Source organism: Eretmochelys imbricata, chromosome 3 (genome assembly GCF_965152235.1).
Source record: "Eretmochelys imbricata isolate rEreImb1 chromosome 3, rEreImb1.hap1, whole genome shotgun sequence".
Lineage (NCBI taxonomy): Eukaryota > Metazoa > Chordata > Testudines > Cheloniidae > Eretmochelys > Eretmochelys imbricata.
This window is the reverse complement of record NC_135574.1, coordinates 178,363,444-178,383,590: the sequence shown is the minus strand read 5'-3', so window position 1 is coordinate 178,383,590 and position 20,147 is coordinate 178,363,444. Positions and strand designations below refer to the sequence as shown.

The window sequence follows — 20,147 nt, the reverse complement described above, 5'->3', positions numbered from 1 at the left end:
CCTCTTCCTCAATAATTTTTAACTTAAAAACACACAAAAAAATTGTACATATGGAAGTTAAGTCCTTAGTCCACATTGGTGTAAAACTACATCAACCTCAGTAGACATACTCCTGATTACACTCTGTGATGAGAGATCACAATCAGCCACACTAGCCCTAGAGGCAACTTCGCATTTACCCACACATTCAGCATGAGGACAAGAAAGTGGAACTACAGTACGTGACGACTCTTACTAGTGTACCAATATTGCAGACACCTCTGAAAATGAAATACCCATAAAAAGAAAGTGATTGTTGATTACAGGAAAGAATAGAGTCAGGAGTTCTGGGTTCTACTTGTAGCTCTACCACCAATACACTCTGTAACTCACAGGTAATTGAGGAACAAAGAGATTACATGATCTCTTATATGTAAAATAGGTATGATACAATCTTAAGTACATAATTTCTTGGAGAGTTCCTAAGCTTAGGAAATATTTGTAAAAATTTTAAAAGACTTATAAATCCTATAAAGTGCAAAGTAACAATTTGTAAAATTCCATAGAGGACCTCACAGAATCACACTGAAAAAAAAAGAGTTTCTACAAAATGATTCTCAGTGTTACGTTCTTCTTAGGTCATGTTTACTAAATTTTCAATCCAATTTTATTTTTCCCATCTCTGTCTACAGCAGGGGTGGGCAAATTTTTTGGCCAGAGGGCCACATCTGGGTGGGGAAATTGCATGCAGGGCCATGAATGTAGGGCTGGGGCAGGGGGTTGGGGTGCAGGACGGAGTGCCACAGTTCCCTGTTCCCGGCCAATGGGAGCTGCGGGGGGCGGTGCCTGCAGGCGAGGGCAGCGTGCGGAGCCAGATCCAGCCCATAGTTTGCCCACCCCTGGTCTACAGTCAATTTAGCTTATTAAAATCAAGCTGCTCGGTATCTGTTTTATATATTTATTGCCAACACTTAATAGCAAAAATTATTCCACAATTCCAACTTGTTTTCTAGTTATCAGGCTGCAGTGGTCATATATGAAGCCTCGGGCTGGTTTTGTTCAATATCTTCATAAATGATCTGGAGGATGGTGTGGATTGCACCCTCAGCAAGTTTGTAGATGACACTAAACTCAGAGGAGAGGTAGATAGGCTGGAGGGTAGGGATAGGATACAGAGGGACCTAGACAAATCAGAGGATTGGGCCAAAAGAAATCTGATGAGGTTCAGCAAGGACAAGTGAAGAATCCCATGCACCGCTACAGACTAGGGACCAAATGGCTAGGCAACAGTTCTGCAGAAAAGGACCTAGGGGTTACAGTGGACGAGAAGCTGGATATGAGTCAACAGTGTGCCCTTGTTGCCAAGAAGGCCAATGGCATTTTGGGATGTATAAGTAGGGACATTGCCGCATATCGAGGGACGTGATCATTCCCCTCTATTCGACATTGGTGAGGTCTCATCTGGAGTACTGTGTCCAGTTTTGGGCCCCACACTACACGAAGGATGTGGAAAAATTGGAAAGAGTCCAGCGGAGGGCAACAAAAATTATTGGTTTCAGAGTAGCAGCCGTGTTCACGAAAGCTTATGCTCAAATAAATTTGTTAGTCTCTAAGGTGCCACAAGTACTCCTTTTTTAAAAAATGATTGGGGAGGAGAGGCTGAGGGAACTGGGATTGTTTAGTCTGTGGAAGAGAAGAATGAGGGGGGATTTGATAGCTGCTTTCAACTGCCTGAAAGGGGGTTCCAAAGAGGATGGATCTAGACTGTTCTCAGTGGTAGCACATGACAGAAGGAGGAGTAATGGTCTCAAGTTGCAGTGGGGGAGGTTTAGGTTGGATATTAGGAAAACTTTTACACTAGGAGTGTGGTGAAACACTGGAATGCATTACCTAGGGAGGTGGTGGAATCTCCTTCCTTAGAAGTTTTTAAGGTCAGGCTTGACAAAGCCCTGGCTGGGATGATTTAGTTGGGGATTGGTTCTGCTTTGAGCAGGGGGTTGGACTAGATGACCTCCTGAGGTCCCTTCCAACCCTGATATTCTATGATTCTAGTCAGTCAGTAGTTTTTCTAGAGTTAGGCTGATATGAATTAGTTAGGGGGGATATGACAGAGGTCTCTCAAATCATGACTGGTGTGGAGAAAGTAAATAAGGAAGTGTTATTTACTCCTTCTCATAACATAAGAACTAGGGGTCACCAAATGAAACTAAAGGCAACAGGTTTAAAACAAAAAAAAAGGAAGTATTTTTTCACACAACCCACAGTCAACCTGTGGAACTCTTTGCCAGAGGATGTTGTGAAGTCCAAGACTATAACAGGGTTAAAAAAAGAACTAGATAAATTCATGGAGTTCATAATGGAGTCCATCAATGGCAATTAGCCAGGATGGGCAGGGATGGTGTCGTTAGCCTCTGTTTGCTAGAAGCTGGGAATGGGCAACAGGGGATGGATCACTTGATGATTACCTGTTCTGTTCATTCCCTCTGAAGCACCTGGCATTAGCCACGGTCAGAAGACAGGATAGTGGGCTAGATGGACCTTTGGTCTGACCCAGTATGGCTGTTCTTCTGTAAAAGAGGTAGCTTTCAGTACAATGAAAGCTTTGTCAAAGACAGGGGTCTTGCACTTCACAATGAAGCAAACTTGGGATATGACAGAGGTAGTAAAGTTCCAAAACAAATCACAAATGCCCTACCTCTAATCCAGAATCACATAAAGACCATGAGCAGAAGTTCCTCAGCAGACCTCAGCTGACATGTTGGTGCACAGAAAGAGCTGCAAACTCTAAGACAGCTAAATGCCATACCACAGAAGGTTTTGTAGATTAAAACTAATTATTTGAATTGTAATCAGATGCAGATGGGAAGCCAGTAAAGTGGATGGCACACAGGCCTAATGTGCTCATGGCCGATGCACTGCGCTGTGAGCATTGCTACTGCATTCAGCATTAGCTAAAGTTTCCAAGTGGTCTTCAAGGATAACCCTAACTGTGAGACAATGAAGTAGCCCAAGCCTGAAAGTGATAGAGTCATGGATGACTCGTGAGATCTGCTTCAGTGAGGAAAGGCTGCAACACTTCAACCAACCACAGATTCTAAAAGCTGTATGAACCCATTTTGCTAGTTGGGAATCCAAGAGAAATCTTGGGTTCAAATTACCCCAAGCTGTTTTGGCATGGATGGGATTCATTTCATGAATAAGTGGAGCAGTTACAACCCTCACTAATTTCTCTAGATTACCAACCAAACAAATACATCTCTGTTTTAACCAGATTAATTATCAGCCAACCCATTCTCATTTGACCCTATTTTGGGCTGATGCTACGGAAGCAAAGAAACTGAACGAACTGAATCTGATGAATAAGAAACCTAGAACTAAGTACCATCACCATACAAACATTACCACAGACCAAAATGCCTCACAACCTTCTTCAGCAGCTTTTATGCTCTTAGGAGGATAAACAACTTCCTGTGGTACCTCACATGTGAAGGACTAAGTCACTGTTCATTTCCCTTACTCTAGTACCACTCTGTGCACCTATCAGAAAGGAAGGACTTGGTCACTGAAATCACTCCAGGTAGATTCTTTGTCATATATGTTAAGTGTGCACATCCAATATAAAGTTTGTCTAAACCAGGGATCTCAAACTCAATTTACCTTAAGGCCAGTGCCCGTCCTCAAATTCTCCCAGTGGGCCAACAATGTAACTGACGATGGTGTTCAGAAAACGATAATATTGTATTTTTTATTTCAGATTTCTTAGAAATAATAAAACTGTCATACAACTTTATACAATTCTTCACCTGCCAGAGAGTTTTAGTGTTTGCCAGACACCAGGCAACACTTCAGTTCTGTCAGTTTGTTGATGTTTGGCCTCAGTGACTGAGCAGTTGAAACTTTCAGGATTGCAGCAAGGTGGGCATCAGATAGTTGTGTTCAGTATTTTGACTTGTTTATATACACTGTGGAAAAAAGTTACACTGCCTCCATGGCTGACTCTGCCTGGCAACTAATGATGCTGCCTCCATGGCTAACTCTGCCCGATGACTAGTGATGGTATCTCTGTCCCTCACCCCCAGCCAATGGGAACTGTGGGGGGTGGCACCTGCAGCAGACAGAGTGGGTAGCGTGGCTGCATGCGTCTCTCCTCCATGGGCCTCAGTGGGGAGGTTCTCAGGGCACAGAAGGCCCATGGGCCAGGACTTTGAGACCCCTGGTCCAACCCTACAGGATACTTAAAACTTGACTTTGGTATAAAGAGTCTCTAACTAAAAAGGAGCATATTAACACTTGTATGCCTCTATATTAACTCAAACGTACCTTTTCAGAGACCTCTACTATTCACTGACCTTGGAACTAGCTGACAACATGCTAACCTAGAACCCCATTACCACTCCCATCAGACAAGGGGCTCACCTCAAGAAAAAAACCACCGCAGACTGAAAATAGCCACTTATGTACTTATCCAGCCACCAACTTGTGCCACTATACGGAATAGTCACGTGTGTCTCACAGTTCACCTGCTGCTGAAAACAAGTTAGTAAACTACCCTTGTTTACAGTCAAAACTCCGCTGCTCTGTGCACTTGTGAGGATACATTATCTTTCTCCTGAGGTTGATTACAGCAGCTGGAAACATGATTGCCATTGGCCAGGTAAGACAGTAGGAACGCTACTGAGAGGTCCGTTTTACCAAATTTTGATATTGCATATAAACTGTACTAACAGAAAACCAAAACTTCAGAGCGCTTTCTTACACTATATTGAAATAAAAACTGTTTGGCTTTAAGAGCAAAATTGTTGAACTAGAAGGCAAAAACAGCGAAGTGAGAGGTTCTTCTCCATTTTTTTTTATGTCCATATATCCCAGCTGTTCATTAAAATTGATGACAGAGGCAAATCAGTTGTGATTCTGCCTCCTTGAATGTGTTGCACATTTTAACATTTTGGTAGAGATACGAGGTTATGCATTTCCAGCTGAGGGAAGCAGGAAAGAGCTTGGCCTCTGGAGCAAGCTGTTGATACTATCTTGTCTAAAATATTTTTAAATCTTTGAAAAATTGAATAGGTGCAAAAGTTAAAGCAGCCCTGTGCACAGCTACTGCTTGCCCAGGCTATCACCATAAGTCTTGCTGTCTTTGGTGGCATTACAGGGGTCACATTCAGAGAGATGAATCGTTCTTGAATGTTTTCTCCTATACACAGTATTTCTTTTTTTATTTTCTTTATTTTTGTTTTTTACCCTCTCCAACCCGACTCACTTGGACAATTCTAGAGACTAAAAACTTCCACTTATTCACATAGGAATTCTATTTAAAATAGAACAGCTACCCATACATCTACAGGGAGCAGGCCAGTGTATTGGCTACATCAGAGGGCCTCACAGTGCCCTTTGTTCATATGAATCTGTCTTCTTCCCATCCTGCCTTTCTTACAAGCCAAAAAAGTTGCTCTACTCTCAATGACTGACCCCTACTTCAGAGTTGTTTAGACCATAGACAGACAGTTACACTTTACTTATGGTAATTTATACAATTATAGAAACTTCTTAAATTGTGGAGTTCAACTGAAATTCTCTCTAATGGCATTTACAGCTCAAGGGGTATAGCGGTAGAATTTAAAAGGTGAGCTGAGAATATTTTCTTAACACGCCCAACTACATATATTATGATGTTCTGAAAACCCTAAATAGATTGTATAAAGAAATGCACTCTTCACCTCATTTCAGCCTCTGCAAAGCCACACCAGCTGACCCCTCTTTCAGCCGCCAGACCCTCGCACAATGCTTGCCTTAATTTCAGAGGCTTTGAAGAACCATGCTGGGGCATGGAACTGACTCATGATAGCTCAGGTAAGTGTTTTTTTTCCCTTTCATTATATAGCACAGTTTTATGGTGTCTTTCTTATTATTTTATACCCTTTGAAATATAAAACAACACAAAAAACACTTTGCAAACCACGCTATATAATAAACAATTACACTTACGTGAGCCACTGAGTCAGCTCTATTTTTCCCAACAAGGCACCACAGCAGATGCAATGTTAAGTGTGGCAGAAGCTGGCCAGCTTGACTTTGAGGATACTGAAATGAAAGACAAAGTCTGTTTAGAGTTAATTACATTCCAAAGGCCTCCCTTATCTACCTGAGCCATTCAGAACATAAAAATACATTTAGCTAATTTTTGGTTACATATTTGCAAATTATATTTAAAGTAAGCATAATTCATAGATTCATAGATACTAAGGTCAGAAGGGACCATTATGATCATCTAGTCTGACCTCCTGCACAACGTAGGCCACAGAATTTCACCCACCCACTCCTGTGAAAAACCTCTCACCTATGTCTGAGCTATTGAAGTCCACAAATCGTGGTTTAAAGACTTCAAGGAGCAGAGAATCCTCCAGCAAGTGACCCGTGCCCCATGCTACAGAGGAAGGCGAAAAACCTCAAGGGCCTCTTCCAATCTGCCCTGGAGGAAAATTCCTTCCCGACCCCAAATATGGCGATCAGCTAAACCCTGAGCATATGGGCAAGATTCACCAGCCAGATACTACAGAAAAATTCTTTCCTGGGTAACTCAGATCCCACCCCATCTAATATCCCACCACAGGCCACTGGGCCTATTTACCATGAATATTTAATTACCAAAACCATGTTATCCCATCATACCACCTCCTCCATAAACTTATCAAGTTTAATCTTAAAGCCAGATAGATCTTTTGCCCCCACTGCTTCCCTTAGAAGGCTATTCCAAAACTTCACTCCTCTGATGGTTAAAAACCTTTGTCTAATTTCAAGTCTAAACTTCCTGGTGGCCAGTTTATATCCATGTGTTCTTTTGTCCACATTGGTACTGAGCTTAAATAATCCCTCTGATATATTTATAGATAGCAATCATATCTCCCCTCAACCTTCTTTTAGTTATGTTAACAAGCCAAGCTCCTTGAGTCCCCTTTCATAAGACAAGTTTTCCATAATAGAGAATACAGGGAAGAACAAGTTGGTTGTCTGTCCACCTGAGGAACAATACCTTCCTTCTTTGTTCAACATAGGTCCAAAGGACAATCTGCACTCAAAACAATATAAGAACAGTAGTGCGGCTTCTTGCCTGAGATCCTTGTCTACACCAGCAAATGTCCTGTTACTGACAACAGGTGTCACCAACAAGTGAAACTAAACTGGTGCTGAACAGTTTAAATGCAAATACACCAAGGACAAACCCTTTTCAGCTTAATTTCAGAAAGTGAGTTAGGTTGATTTTAGCCACAGATTCTGGGCTGGTTCTGAATTCCTTGGCTACACTTGCAGTTAAATTACGTTCAGCACCATTTTTGTTGCACCCATTGCTGACAGGCTAATTTTGCTATGGTAAGAAAAGTAATAACCAATAATAATATTAATAAAAGTGCTCTAACTATTGAGCTTGAAGAGAGTGAGACAGACTATAATAATGTGATCCTAGCCTCTCTCACTCAGTATGAATGCACAATCCTTGCCACTCACTAAGAAACACTAGTAAAGTCTTTCCTACTGGAAAAACAGCACTATTTTTCCCTGCGATTTGCAGCCTAACCTGAATAGAAAAAAGGTACTAAGTAGCAGAAAGGTGAGTCAAAAAAGAGGGTGACAAAGACAGAAGGAAAATAAATCAGAAGGTAATGTAAATATGATTGTAGACTACTTGCCTCAAAATGTTGCTCTCCTAACTTTTACTCACACAAAAACTTGCCTTTAGATCACTTAATGCAGAAGTGGGCAAACTATGGCCCGCGAGCCACATCTGGTCCACAGGACCGTCCTGCCTGGCCCTTGAGCTCCTGGCCAGGGAGGCTAGCCCCCCTCCCCTGCAGCCATGCCGCCGCAAGTGCAGCACGGCTGGCTCCAGCCAGGCGGCGGGGCTGTAAGCTCCTGCTGCTCTGAGCTGCATAGTAAGGGGGCGGGGGAGTTGGATAAGGGGTATGGGGTCCCGGGGGGGCAGTTAGGGGACAGGGAGCAGGGGGTGGTTGGATGGGGTGGAGGTTCGGGGGGGGGGGGGGGCGGTCAGGGGACAGGGAGCATGGGGTGGTTGGATAGGGGGTGGAGTCCCAGGAGGCCTGTCAGGGGGCAGGGGTGTGAATAAGGGGCGGGGGGGCAGTCAGGGGACAGGGAGCAGGGGGGTTGGATAGGGGGTGGGGTCCCGGGGGGGCAGTTTGGGGTGGAGGGTCCCAGGAGGGGATGGTCAGGGGACAAGGAGTGGGGGGGGAGGGTTGGATGGGTCTGGAGTTCTGAGGGGGGCAGTCAGGGGGAGGGGCAGATAGGGAGCGGGGTCCTGGCTGCTTGGGGAGGCACAGCCTTCCGTACCCGGCCCTCCATACAGTTTTGCATGCCTCGGGCCAAAAAGTTTGCCCACCCCTGACTTAATGGGTTACTCTCCTACAAACCAATCTGCTCATCAATAGATCACCATAGTATTGAAAATAATGAATTTAGTAGGTTATTTTTAAGAAACTTCCAAAAGTCAATTTTTCTTAGACATAATGTTACTTTGGAGATAAAGCACCCTGGCTACACTATTTATGGATTTTTATAATCAATGACACATCACTACATTTTGATTAAGTATTTGTGGCAACATCCTAGCTAACTTTAATGCAATTTTGACAAAATAACCATGACCTGAAAGTATATAATTTCTCTTTAACATTCATATTACTAACCAATGCTTGTGATACAGCAACAGAACTTAGAGATGAAAATGAAAAATTCTTACATGCTATTTTTTTGGTTATTATTCAAACCCTATCTATCCTGAGTAGAAGCAAACAAAAAAAGGCAGAGCGCACCAGCCTGTTTTTAGAGAGCATGTTGAGGAACTTCTGCAGCAGCAAGTGGACAGGCTACAGGCTATCTATCTACAAATTCACCTCTGCCTGCCAAGTGGTAGCTATAATGGTTTCCTGAACCTATAAATCTCATGCCCTCTGTTGCAACGTTTTATGCCCTTTTATGCCATTTGTTAACAAATAACAACTTCATCTTCCCCCAGTGATTCGCTACTGCTGATATCCCACCGCTTTCCCACTGGGAGGAGGCAACCCCTCATCTTTTCTTGTTCATCCCGCTCTCTTAGCCCAGATCACCTCTCCTGAAGAAAAACTCATAAGAGGTGGTAGAGAAGGGCAGATAAACAGAGGGAAAACTCAGTTCCTACATATTGTTCTTCTCAAGGGGAGGAACTTAGGGACTCACAAGATGGAGAAACTCAAGGCAACACAACTCTGTGACTTTATCACCATCCCTTTCTATACAACCCTATATTCAGGTGCCCTCTGCACACAACTGGGTGAAATTCTGGCCCCAATGAATTGTGAGTTTAGCAACTGTCTTCTTGGAAACACGGATTTTAATGCCTCTAACTACTACATAAACTATTCCCTTTCATTAGTACACCTAAGCCTTGGAAAACCCTATTTATGATAGACAAACTGATTCACTATTACTTGCTGAAGATTTTTTCCATATTTTTTTCTGGGTGTCAGCCACCAACACAAAGCAGAGCAACTCTGCTCATTTCCCTGCCCTAGTGCTGAGTATACCCAATGAAACAAAGGTTGGTGAGCACCAGAGTTCTTTGGACTTTGCCTGTTCTTCAGCTTCTCTAGCTGGTTGTTACCTGGATTAGTGAAAGCTGCTCTGAGTCTATCATAATTACTTTGTAGATTTACAAACGTAAGTAGGTGGACAAATAAATACATATCATTATCATATAAAAACAACACTGGAATATTAATTCTGTAAAACCACACAAGACTAGGGAGAAAACACACAAATGAGCTGAAAACGTAACACCATATACTGTATTTTCCAATATCTAGAAAACAAAGTGCAATAATTATACTGCAAGAGTGGTTTTCACACTAGATCATTGCTAAATAAATTATTTGTTTCCAATCAGTCATTTTCTGTATTCCTTCTGCAAATATTACTGGTATAAAGAGAGACTTCCCTCATTAAGCCATTGGCAAAGGTGTGCTGACGGACAGATAATCACTACAGTCTCTGTGACACAGCTTACTTACCTATAAAATGGGTACAATACTTACCTATGCCTCAGGGTTGTGCTGGAGAAAAGAGTCTATAAAGTACTTCGAGATCGTATACACTGCAGAAGTGCAAGTTGTTATAGCTGTTCAATCATGGTAATTTTTAGGAAGAGCCATTGACTGGTCAATGTGAAGAGCACATTATCATAAAAATATAATTAAAAGATGTCAAATCCCACCGGCAAAAGGGTTCCATAACCTGTAACACTTTTGTGATAAATGAAAGGGTGGGAGGGGGTAGCTCCCTTTTATGGACACGCAGCCAGCCAGTTAGCTATAAAATCCCTCTTGGTAGTTGTTCTCTACTTGCTTTACCTGTAAAGGGTTAAAAAGTCTCCCTACATAGGTAAAAAGAAGGGAGTGGGCACCTGACCAAAAGAGCCAATGGGAAGGCTAGAACTTTTTAAAATTGGGAAAAAAACTTCCCCTTTGTCTGTTCTGTTGTTGTTCTTGAGAAGCAGACAAAGGACTGGAACTATGTTGTAAGAAGCTTGGAGCCAGGTGTGAAAAATCATCTGAATCATACCTAGAAACTACTCACTTGAAACCCCCAGATATGTAAGTAGATCAGGAAATGTCTAGGAAGATGCGATTAGGTTTTTTTTATTATTAGTTCTTTATGGCTTGTGGACTCCTCTGTGCTAACCCCAAATACTTTCGTTTTGCTTGTAACCTTTAAGCTGGATCTCAAGAAGGTTATTCTTGATTCTTAATTATTGTAAGTGGGTTTTTTAAATCTAGCAATTGCCTGAGTTTTCAAATGTATTTTCTTTCTTTTTGTTTTTAATAAAATTTACCTTTTTTTAGAACAGGATTGGATTTTGTGTCCTAAGAGCTTTGTACACATGTTGTTTAATTAGCTGGTGGCAACAGCTGATTTCGTTTGTTTTCTTTCTCAGATCTTCCGTGGGGTTAAGGGGGGTGAAAGGGCTTGAGGGTACCGCACAGGAAGGAATTCCCAGGTGCGCCTTCCTGGGATCTCAAAGGGGTTTTTGCAGTTGGGTGGTGGCAGCATCTACCCATCCAAGGTCAGAGAGAAGCTGTAATCTTGGAAGTTTAATACAAGCCTGGAGTGGCCAATATTAATTTTTAGAATCCTTGCGGGCCCCCACCTTCTGCACTCGAAGTGCCAGAGTGGAGAATCAGCCTTGACAACTTTAATGGCTCGTATTAGTCAACAAAGAATTATGTTTGTGCTGTGGTAACAGCAAATAGATTTGAACAATAGTTTGTCATATCAGAATTGAATTTTTGCTGTTGTTTTTGAACTTAGGTGAGGGAGAAACTGCATCGTCTCAATGGGAATTCAAGCTCTCAGTACAAGTTCACTGGTCAGATTGTTTGTGCTTCACAATGTTGTTGAGGAGCTCCTATTCCCCATGCAATCCCAAGTTTGACTCGACTTAATTAAAGTTTCTCAATGAGTTTAGCTCAACAGTTTATCTATTGCATCTACTTCTCATATGCAGAAATCCCGAAGTGCCAAGGGTTCAGAGTCAGAAATTCTTTGAAAATCATGGAAGGCACAGAATTCATGATTTTGTGAAAGCCATGACAAAAATGAAGACTGTGTAATGTAAGTATATAATACATAGCATGCTGAGAAATGAGTCAAGCAATTTAACTTCACTTGATTGGACAAAGGGGAAGGAAGATACATAATAAATTCTTCAGAATTTGCCTGGACTGCCTGAAACTTTATCAATACCAAACTAACAACATCAGATGACTAAAGGTTAGGAGTCCTGGCAAACTCACTCTAGAGATGGGAACTGCCTCTACCTCTTTCCCTTTGACTTGACCCTGAATTTGGGAACCCATGGTCCTGTCCCAGTGCATCATCACAGAGCAACAGAAGGGTCACAAGGACCAATTGCTGATGCATACTAACGTGTAGGCCTCTGCTCCCCCATACAGAAACCTCAGATCCTTGTGTGCCTAGCCAACCTATTATCAGCCTCTAATGATTGGCTCTTTTGGAATTCACAGAAGGAACAGTTCCTCACATGTTCACAAATCACACCAAATACATACCCAATCCTCCTATGCTAATTGGTCCTTTAACTGACTCAGTTGCAGGGACTATAAACCTGCCCATGCAATCCATCTAGAAGTTGTGTTGGGGCAACTTAGCCCTGGTCTACACTACGGGGTAGGTCGAATTAAGCCGTGTTAGGTCGATTTTAAAATGAATGCGTCTACACAACCAACCCCGTTCCGTCGACTTAAAGGGCTCTTAAAATCGACTTCTGTACCCTCCCCGGCGAGGGGAGTAGCGCTAAAATCAACCTTGCTGGGTCGAATTTGGGGTAGTGTGGATGCAATTTGATGGTATTGGCCTCCGGGAGCTATCCCAGAGTACTCCAATGTGCCGCTCTGGACAGCACTTTGAACTCAGATGCACTAGCCAGGTACACAGGAAAAGCCCCAGGAAATTTTGTATTTTATTTCCTGTTTGGTCAGCGTGGCGAGCTCAGTCCCCCCAGAATCACAAACGAGCTGCAGCATAGACCGAAAGGGAGACACTGGATCTGATTGCTGTATGGGGAGAAGAATCTGTGCAGGCCGAACTCCGATCAAAAAGAAGAAATGCTAATATATATGCCAAAATCGCAAAGGGCATGGTAGAGAGAGGCTACAACAGGGACACACAGCAGTGCCACATGAAAATTAAGGAGCTCAGGCAAGCCTACCAAAAGACAAAGGAGCCATATGGTTGCTCCGGGTCAGAGCCCCATAAATGCCACTTCTATGATCAGCTGCATTGCATTCTGGGGGGGGGGACCCTACCACTACCCCACCACTGTCCATGGACACCTGCAAGGGGGGTGTCTCACACAACAGGGAGGAGAATTTTGTGGATAAGGAAGAGAAGGAGCAGAATGTGCAGCAGGCATGCGGTGAATCTGTTCTCCCCAGCAGCCAGGACCTTTTCATCACCCTGGAGCCAATACCCTCCCAAGGCGAGATCCCTGGCCCTGAAGCCGCAGAAGGCAGCTCTGGTGAATTCACATTTGTAACTGCAGTACAGGGTTTAAAAGCAATAGTGTTAAATGTTTGATTTGCCCTAAAGACTTGGGATGCATTCGCGGCTAGTACAGCTACTGGAAAAGTCTGTTAACGTGTCTAGGGATGGAGTGGGAATCCCCAGGGACATCTCCATGAAGCTCTCCTGGAGGCACTCTGAAAGCCTTTGCAGAAGGTTTCTGGGGAGAGCTGCCTTATTTCGTCCTCCACAGTAGGACACTTTACCATGCCAAGCCAGCAGCAAGCAGTCTGGAATCACTGCAGCACAAAGCATGGCAGCAAAAGGTCCTGGGTTTTGGTCGCATTCAAGCAACATTCGGTCTATATCTTTCTGTGTTAGCCTCAGGAGAGTGATATCATTCATGGTCACCTGGTTGAAATAGGGGACTTTTTGTAAGGGAACAGTAAAAGGACCCCGTTCATGCTGGGCTGTTTGCGCTTGGCTAAAAGGGATCATCACGGAGAATAGCCATGTGGCGGGGGAAGGGCTGAAGGGATCATCCCAGAGAATAGCCACACGGTGGGGTGGGGAGAGGTGTCTGCTGCACATCCACCTGAAAACCACAGCCCCTCCTTTTAAATGAGAAATTCAACCGGCATTGCTTGCTATGGGAAAGGAGGGCGCTGCAGTTTGAAACTATTTCCACATGTTATGAAGGCGTAAGAAGCCAACCCCGCGTAACAAAAGGCTCACCATGGCTGCCTGGAAACCGAATTCTGTTGCCCAGTCTTGTGTGATGTGTCACCATACCAGCAGGCACTCAATATAAAAGGCAAAATGCAACCTTGTACCTAAAGCACATGTGCTGTCTGCTGTGAATTGTTTGATTCACTGTGAAAGAGTCTCTCTTTTGTTCTCAGAAATGTATCATCTTAAATTTTACTCTTCCTTTTTATCCCCGCACAGGTGCAAATGTTTCTATGCTCCCTCTATCATCTCCATCCCTGAGGTTATCGCAGATTACAAGGCGAAAAAAATGCACTCGCAATGACATGTTTTCCAAGCTCATGCAGTCCTCCAGCACTGATAGGGCACAGCTGAATGCATGGAAGCATTCAGCGACAGAGGCCAGGAAAGCATTAAATGACCGCGATAAGCAGAGGCAGGAGGCGATGCTGAGGGTAATGGAGGAGCAAACAGACATCATGAGGCATCTTGTGGAGCTGCAGGAAAGCCAACAAGAGCACAGACTCCCCGCTGCATCCATTGCACAACTGCCTGCCCTCCTCCCCAAGTTCCATATCCTCCTCACCCAGACACCCAAGAACGCAGAGCAGGAGGCTCCGGGCACCCAGCCGCTCCACTCCAGAGGATGGCCCAAGTAACAGAAGGCTGTCATTCAAACAGTTTTGATTTGTAGTGTGGCTATAATAAGCAATGTGGCCTTGTCCTTCCCTCCTCCCGCACCCCACCCCACCCCACCCGGGCTACCTTCTCAGTTATCTCACTTTTTTTTTTAATTATTAAAGAAAGAATGCATGGTTTCAAAACAATAATTACTTTATTCCCTTTGCCAGCTGTGATCGAAGTGGGGAGGGTGGTTAGCTTACAGGAAATTAAAATCAACAAAGGGGGTGGGTTTGCAGCAAGGAGAAACACACACAACTGTCTCACCTGTAGCCTGCCAAGTCATGAAACTGGTTTTCAAAGCCTCTCTGATGCGTAGCGCACCTAGCTGTGCTCTTCTAATCTCCCTGGTGTCTGGTTGCTCAAAATCGGCCACCAGGCGATTTGCCTCAATCTTCCACTCCGCCATAAACGTCTCTCCCTTACTCTCACAGATATTATGGAGCACACAGCAAGCAGCAATAACAATGGGAATGTTGATTGCACTGAGGTCTAACCTAGTGAGCAAACAGTGCCAGCGAACTTTTAAACGTCCAAAGGCACATTCTACCATTATTCTGCACTTGCTCAGCCTATAGTTGAGCTACTCCTTACTACTGTCCAGGCTGCCTGTGTATGGCTTCATAATCCACAGGAGCAAGGGGTAGGCCGGGTCCCCAAGGATAACTATTAGCATTTCAACATCCCCAATGGTAATTTTCTGGTCTGGGAAGTAAGTCCCTTCCTGCAGCTGCTCGAACAGCCCAGAGTTCCTAAAGATGCAAGCGTCATGCACCTTTCCCAGCCATCCCACGTTGATGTCGGTGAGACGTCCCCTGTGATCCACCAGTGCTTACAGCACCATTGAGAAGTACCTCTTGCAGTTTACATACTGGTTGGCAAGGTGGTCCAGTGCCAAGATAGGGATATGCATTCCATCTATCGCACCACCACAGTTAGGGAACCCCATTGCAGCAAAGCCATCTAGTATGACCTGCACATTTCCCAGAGTCACTACCCTTGATAACAGAATGTCAGCGATTGCACTGGCTACTTGGATCACAGCAATCCCCCCAGTAGATTTGCCCACTTCAAATTGATTCCCGACTGACTGGTAGCAGTCAGGCGTTGCAAGCTTCCACAGGGCGATTGCCACTCACTTCTCAATTGTCAGGGCAGCTCTCATCTTGGTACTCCTGCAGATCAGGGCAGGGGAAAGCAACTCACAAAGTTCAAGGAAAGTGGGCTTACGCATGCAAAAGTTTCGCAGCCACTGGGAATCATCCCATACCTGCAACACTGTGCAGTCCCACCAGTCTATGCTTGTTTGCTGGGCCCAGAATCAACATTCCACTGTATCAACCAGCCCCACTGCCGCCATGATGTCCCAATTGCCACAGCCTGTGCTTTCAGAAACATCTGTGTCCATGTCCTCCTCACAATTGTCCTCGTGCCAGCGTCTCTTAGCCAGGTTCTGCACATACTGCAGGATAATGCGCGAGGTGTTTACAATGCTCACAACAGCAGCGGTGAGGTGAGTGGGCTCCATGCTTGCCGTGCTATGGCATCTGCACGGGTAACCCAGGAAAAAAGGTGAAAAACGATTGTCTACCATTGCTTTCACAGAGGGAGGGAGAGAAGGAGAGGAGACTGACGACATGTACCCAAAACCACTTGCGACAATGTTTTTGCCGCATCAGGCATTGGGAGCTTAACCCAGAATTCCAGTGGAGATTGCGGGAACTGTGGGATAGCTACCCACAGCGCACCGCTCCGTGAGTCGATGCTAGCTGCAGTATTGAGGACGCACTCCACCAACTTAATGTGTGCTTAGTGGGGACATACACAATCGACTGTATAAAATCGATTTCTAAAGATCAACTTCTACAAAATCGACCTAATTTCATCATGTAGACATACCCTTAGTGAAGGAAAAACCTGACTGGAACTCATGAATGGATCAAACCAACGCAAACACAGAAACCAAGAACCCAACGCAGATGTACAGCAGTAAACACTATACACAGAACCCAGAGATTAATACACCTTTCCTCTCCCTTGCCTTCCATCATGCAACTGGATATGAATGAGAATTTAATTATTTCATCTGAAAAGCTATAGGTTCTGCTGCCCCTTCTGAAGCTTTGTAAATAAAAAAACAAAGGCTGAAGAATTCTGTGCCCACTCATAAACACTGTTGAAACTTATATTTGTGGGTGGATAGTCACTATGGGATTTTCAAAAGCACCTAAAGAAAATTTAATGGAAGTTGTTCCCCTAACTCCCCCACGTGCTTTTGAAAATTCCACCCTCAGTGGAGAAATGAACAATTTTGAAAATGTCTTTGACAATTAATATTAAAATGTATTTGCTCTTTGTATTTATATCTTTTATCCTCCTAACCCAGCACTGAACCAAAGAAGTATTTTAAAAATAACCCTTCAATTGAACTGCAGATATCATAGCTTTTTAAAATACAACCGTAGTATACAAATAAACTAAAAACTCCATTGTACACTAAACAGTGGTTGACTTCTGATAAGTTCAGCCATCTCCAATGTCACAATTTATCATACAATAATGAAACGTATTCCTAAACTGATTTAAATCCCCATACATCTAAAAATGCAGAATGGTATGCTGTACAGTAAAATCTTATGGGGGAAATCTCCTGTCCTGAAAATATCCCTAAATATACTGAGTACAATTCTGCTCCCCTTTATTCAACTGTCACCTTTCTCAAACAACAGATATTTGTCAGTCTCTCAAGTTTAAAAAAAATGATTATGTGATCTAAGAAATATAACAAAGCAAAATTAACTAATACACAAAGAGATTTTGATCACGTCACAAGAACTAAAGCTTCCACATCTCCAAATATCTTGATGCTGTAACTCCTTAATATGTGTAAAGTCTCCCTTTTCTGAACCCCACAGATACCTGTACTTTATCCAGCACCATATCTCACACATATGAATGTTAAACTGAAAATCTGTCAAAATGTTCAGGTTTTTTCAGTATCAAATAAAAAAGACAACTGAAGAAAATAAAAATGATTTCTCTGTTTAGACCACACAAGCAAACAAAGCATGTCCTGGGGAACACTGTTGAGGAAAATTCTCAGTGAGAATACCCCAAAGAGTGCAAAAATCTAAAAAGATGCATTATATTCCAATTTTAAACTACATGAAAAAGAATTTTAAGTCAATATATCAGAAACATTGTCTCATCTACAATGCCAGGTTTTGATAAATATTGCTGAGAAAATACTGTGGTCAGCAAGGCTGTAGTGAGAAGTGCTGTACTGTTTTGCAACAGTTTATCTTAATATTTGTAGAAAATCTATGATTTCTGTGGTGTAGGTACCAATCATTGCGAATTTCATATATGTGCCTTTACTGTGCTCGGGTTTTATGCATATACGTAATAAGCACATAAAAATATTCAGTACAGAATTCTACGCACATTCAAGTTTTTGCATAGAGCAAACATCTAATGTGCAGTAGAGGTTACACATACTGACAAATACATATTTTTCTGAAGAAAACATCTACTTTATTTATCATTGTCAAAATGAATCGATTTTTTTTTCTTCAAAAGAACACACCTTAATGAAAGCTATTTTAATCCACTGCAGTATTTTTCTGGTCCTTTGGTTACACTGACATCTGGTGGCACTTAAAGAAAATTCTCAAAACTACAGGTTATTATAAGTTTAGTTATTATTTTATTCAGCTATTTTATGTCATTACCTCAGGTATCTTAATATGAATAGTCAGCACTTCTATTATAAAGGCCCTCTACTCAAGCTTTCATAATCTGCCAGTAAAATCTGCTCTGAGGTGAACCTTGACATACTACCACTTTGTCGAGGAATAATTTTTCCCCTATTTTTTTTCCTATTTTTTAAAACTTTTGGCCACATTTGCATTACATGGGTACCTCAAGAGCTGATAACAGGATACAGGCTCTGGCCTTTCTTGCCTCGGTCATTTGTTACCAGCTGTTCAGTGCTACACATGAAAAATGCAGTACATTTTCTGATGGAAAAATATTCAAAAAAATCAAAGAAATGTAGGGCTGTAAGGGACGTCGAGAAGGCATCAAGTCCAGACCCCTGCACTGTGGCAGGACCAAGTAAACTTAGACAATCCATTTGTCCAACCTGTTTTTAGAAACTTCCAAAGATAGGGATTCCATAGCCTACCTTGGAAGCCTATTCCAAACTTAACTATCTTTAGTTAGAAAGTTTTTCCTAATATCTAACCTAAATCTCCCTCGCTGCAGATTAAGCCCATTACTTCTTGTCCTACCTTCAGTGGACCTGAAGAACAATTGATCCCCATCTTCTTTATAACAGCCATTGACATATTTGAAGACTTATCTGGTCCCTACTCAGTCTTCCTTTCTTAAGACTAAACATGCCCAGTTTTTTTTAACCCTTCCCTCATAGGTCAGGTTTTCTAAACCTTTTATCATTTTTGTTGCTGTCCTCTAGACTCTCTCCAATTTGTCCACATCTTCCTAAAGTGTGGATATAGTACTCGAGCAGAGCGGGACAATTACTTCCCAGGTCTTACATACAACACTCCTGTGAATGTGAACACCCCAGAATGATATTAGTCTTTTTCCAGTTATATTGCCATCCAATTACAACAGGAACTGGCTAGCATTGTTCTGGTAGCTTCAGCAATGAAGGGGAGAAACCGAATGGGAATGGAGACTGAAGTACTCTTTCACACATAAATTAGTTCCCCCCATGCTTTACTATTCATTAGCGATCATCTAACAGCAGAGTTTCTGTGGGCATTTGTAAGTGGGAGTTTGGGATTTTTTCCTCCCCTTTCTTCTTTACTAAGAATAGGGTCTAGAAAGAGGAGATAATGATGGCTCCCCAAGGAGGAGAGGAGAGGAGGGAAAGAAGATGGTTGGATGAGGAAGCTGCAGGATGTTAATCATCCTTCAGGGGATACCTGATGGAAGCTACTTACGCATGAAATGTCATCTGATAGAGCTCATGGCAGAGAAGATTCAAGGATTAGAGATACAGTTAGAGGCAACAACGGCATTCAGACTGGGATTTGAAAGTATGATGCAGGAGAGGAGAGAAGAGGTGATAGAGACAACTCAAGATTTGTGGAAACCTGCCAAACAAAAGAAACTAGAGGGCATTCTGCCAGAAGAGGAGGTTGATCCATGGAAGAATATAACCACAAGCACAAGGCAGAAGAGACCAGATAGTGGTGGTGAAATTAAATTGAGTAACAGGTTTGCTGCACTAAGGAATTAGGAGGAGAAAGAGGCAGAAAATGGTGTGGTGAGGAAGAAAAGAATGGAAGCCAGTCCCTGCAAAAAAGAGGAAGAGATTATGGAAATAGACATGGACCAGAGCCTAAGGAAAAATGAGGACAATGTTCAGAAGACTGTGAGAGAGGACATAAAACAGATTCATACCAACACCAGGAAGAGACAGGTCTATGTGATTGCAGCCTCCATATTCAGAAGAATGGCCTGTCACCAGAACAGATCCAGAGAACGTAAGAATGTACTGTCTGCCAGGAGCAAAGATATGAGATGTGGACATAAGGCTACAGAGGATCCCGAAGGAAGTGGGGGAAAATCCACTGACTGTGCTACCTGTCAGGACAAAAGATACCTTCTAGATTCCCAATGGAATGGATCAAGGATGCCTATGCTCAGCTGGGTGAGATACTTAAAGAAATGGAAGCTCA

At 42.9% G+C, this 20,147-nt stretch overlaps 1 protein-coding gene across 4 annotated transcripts in view; it reads right to left on the bottom strand.

Moving 5' to 3' along the window:
* ASB3 (ankyrin repeat and SOCS box containing 3) overlaps positions 1–20,147 on the bottom strand; it is a 129,555-nt gene that overhangs the window by 43,044 nt on the left and 66,364 nt on the right. The gene's annotated exons all lie outside the window — the stretch shown is intronic.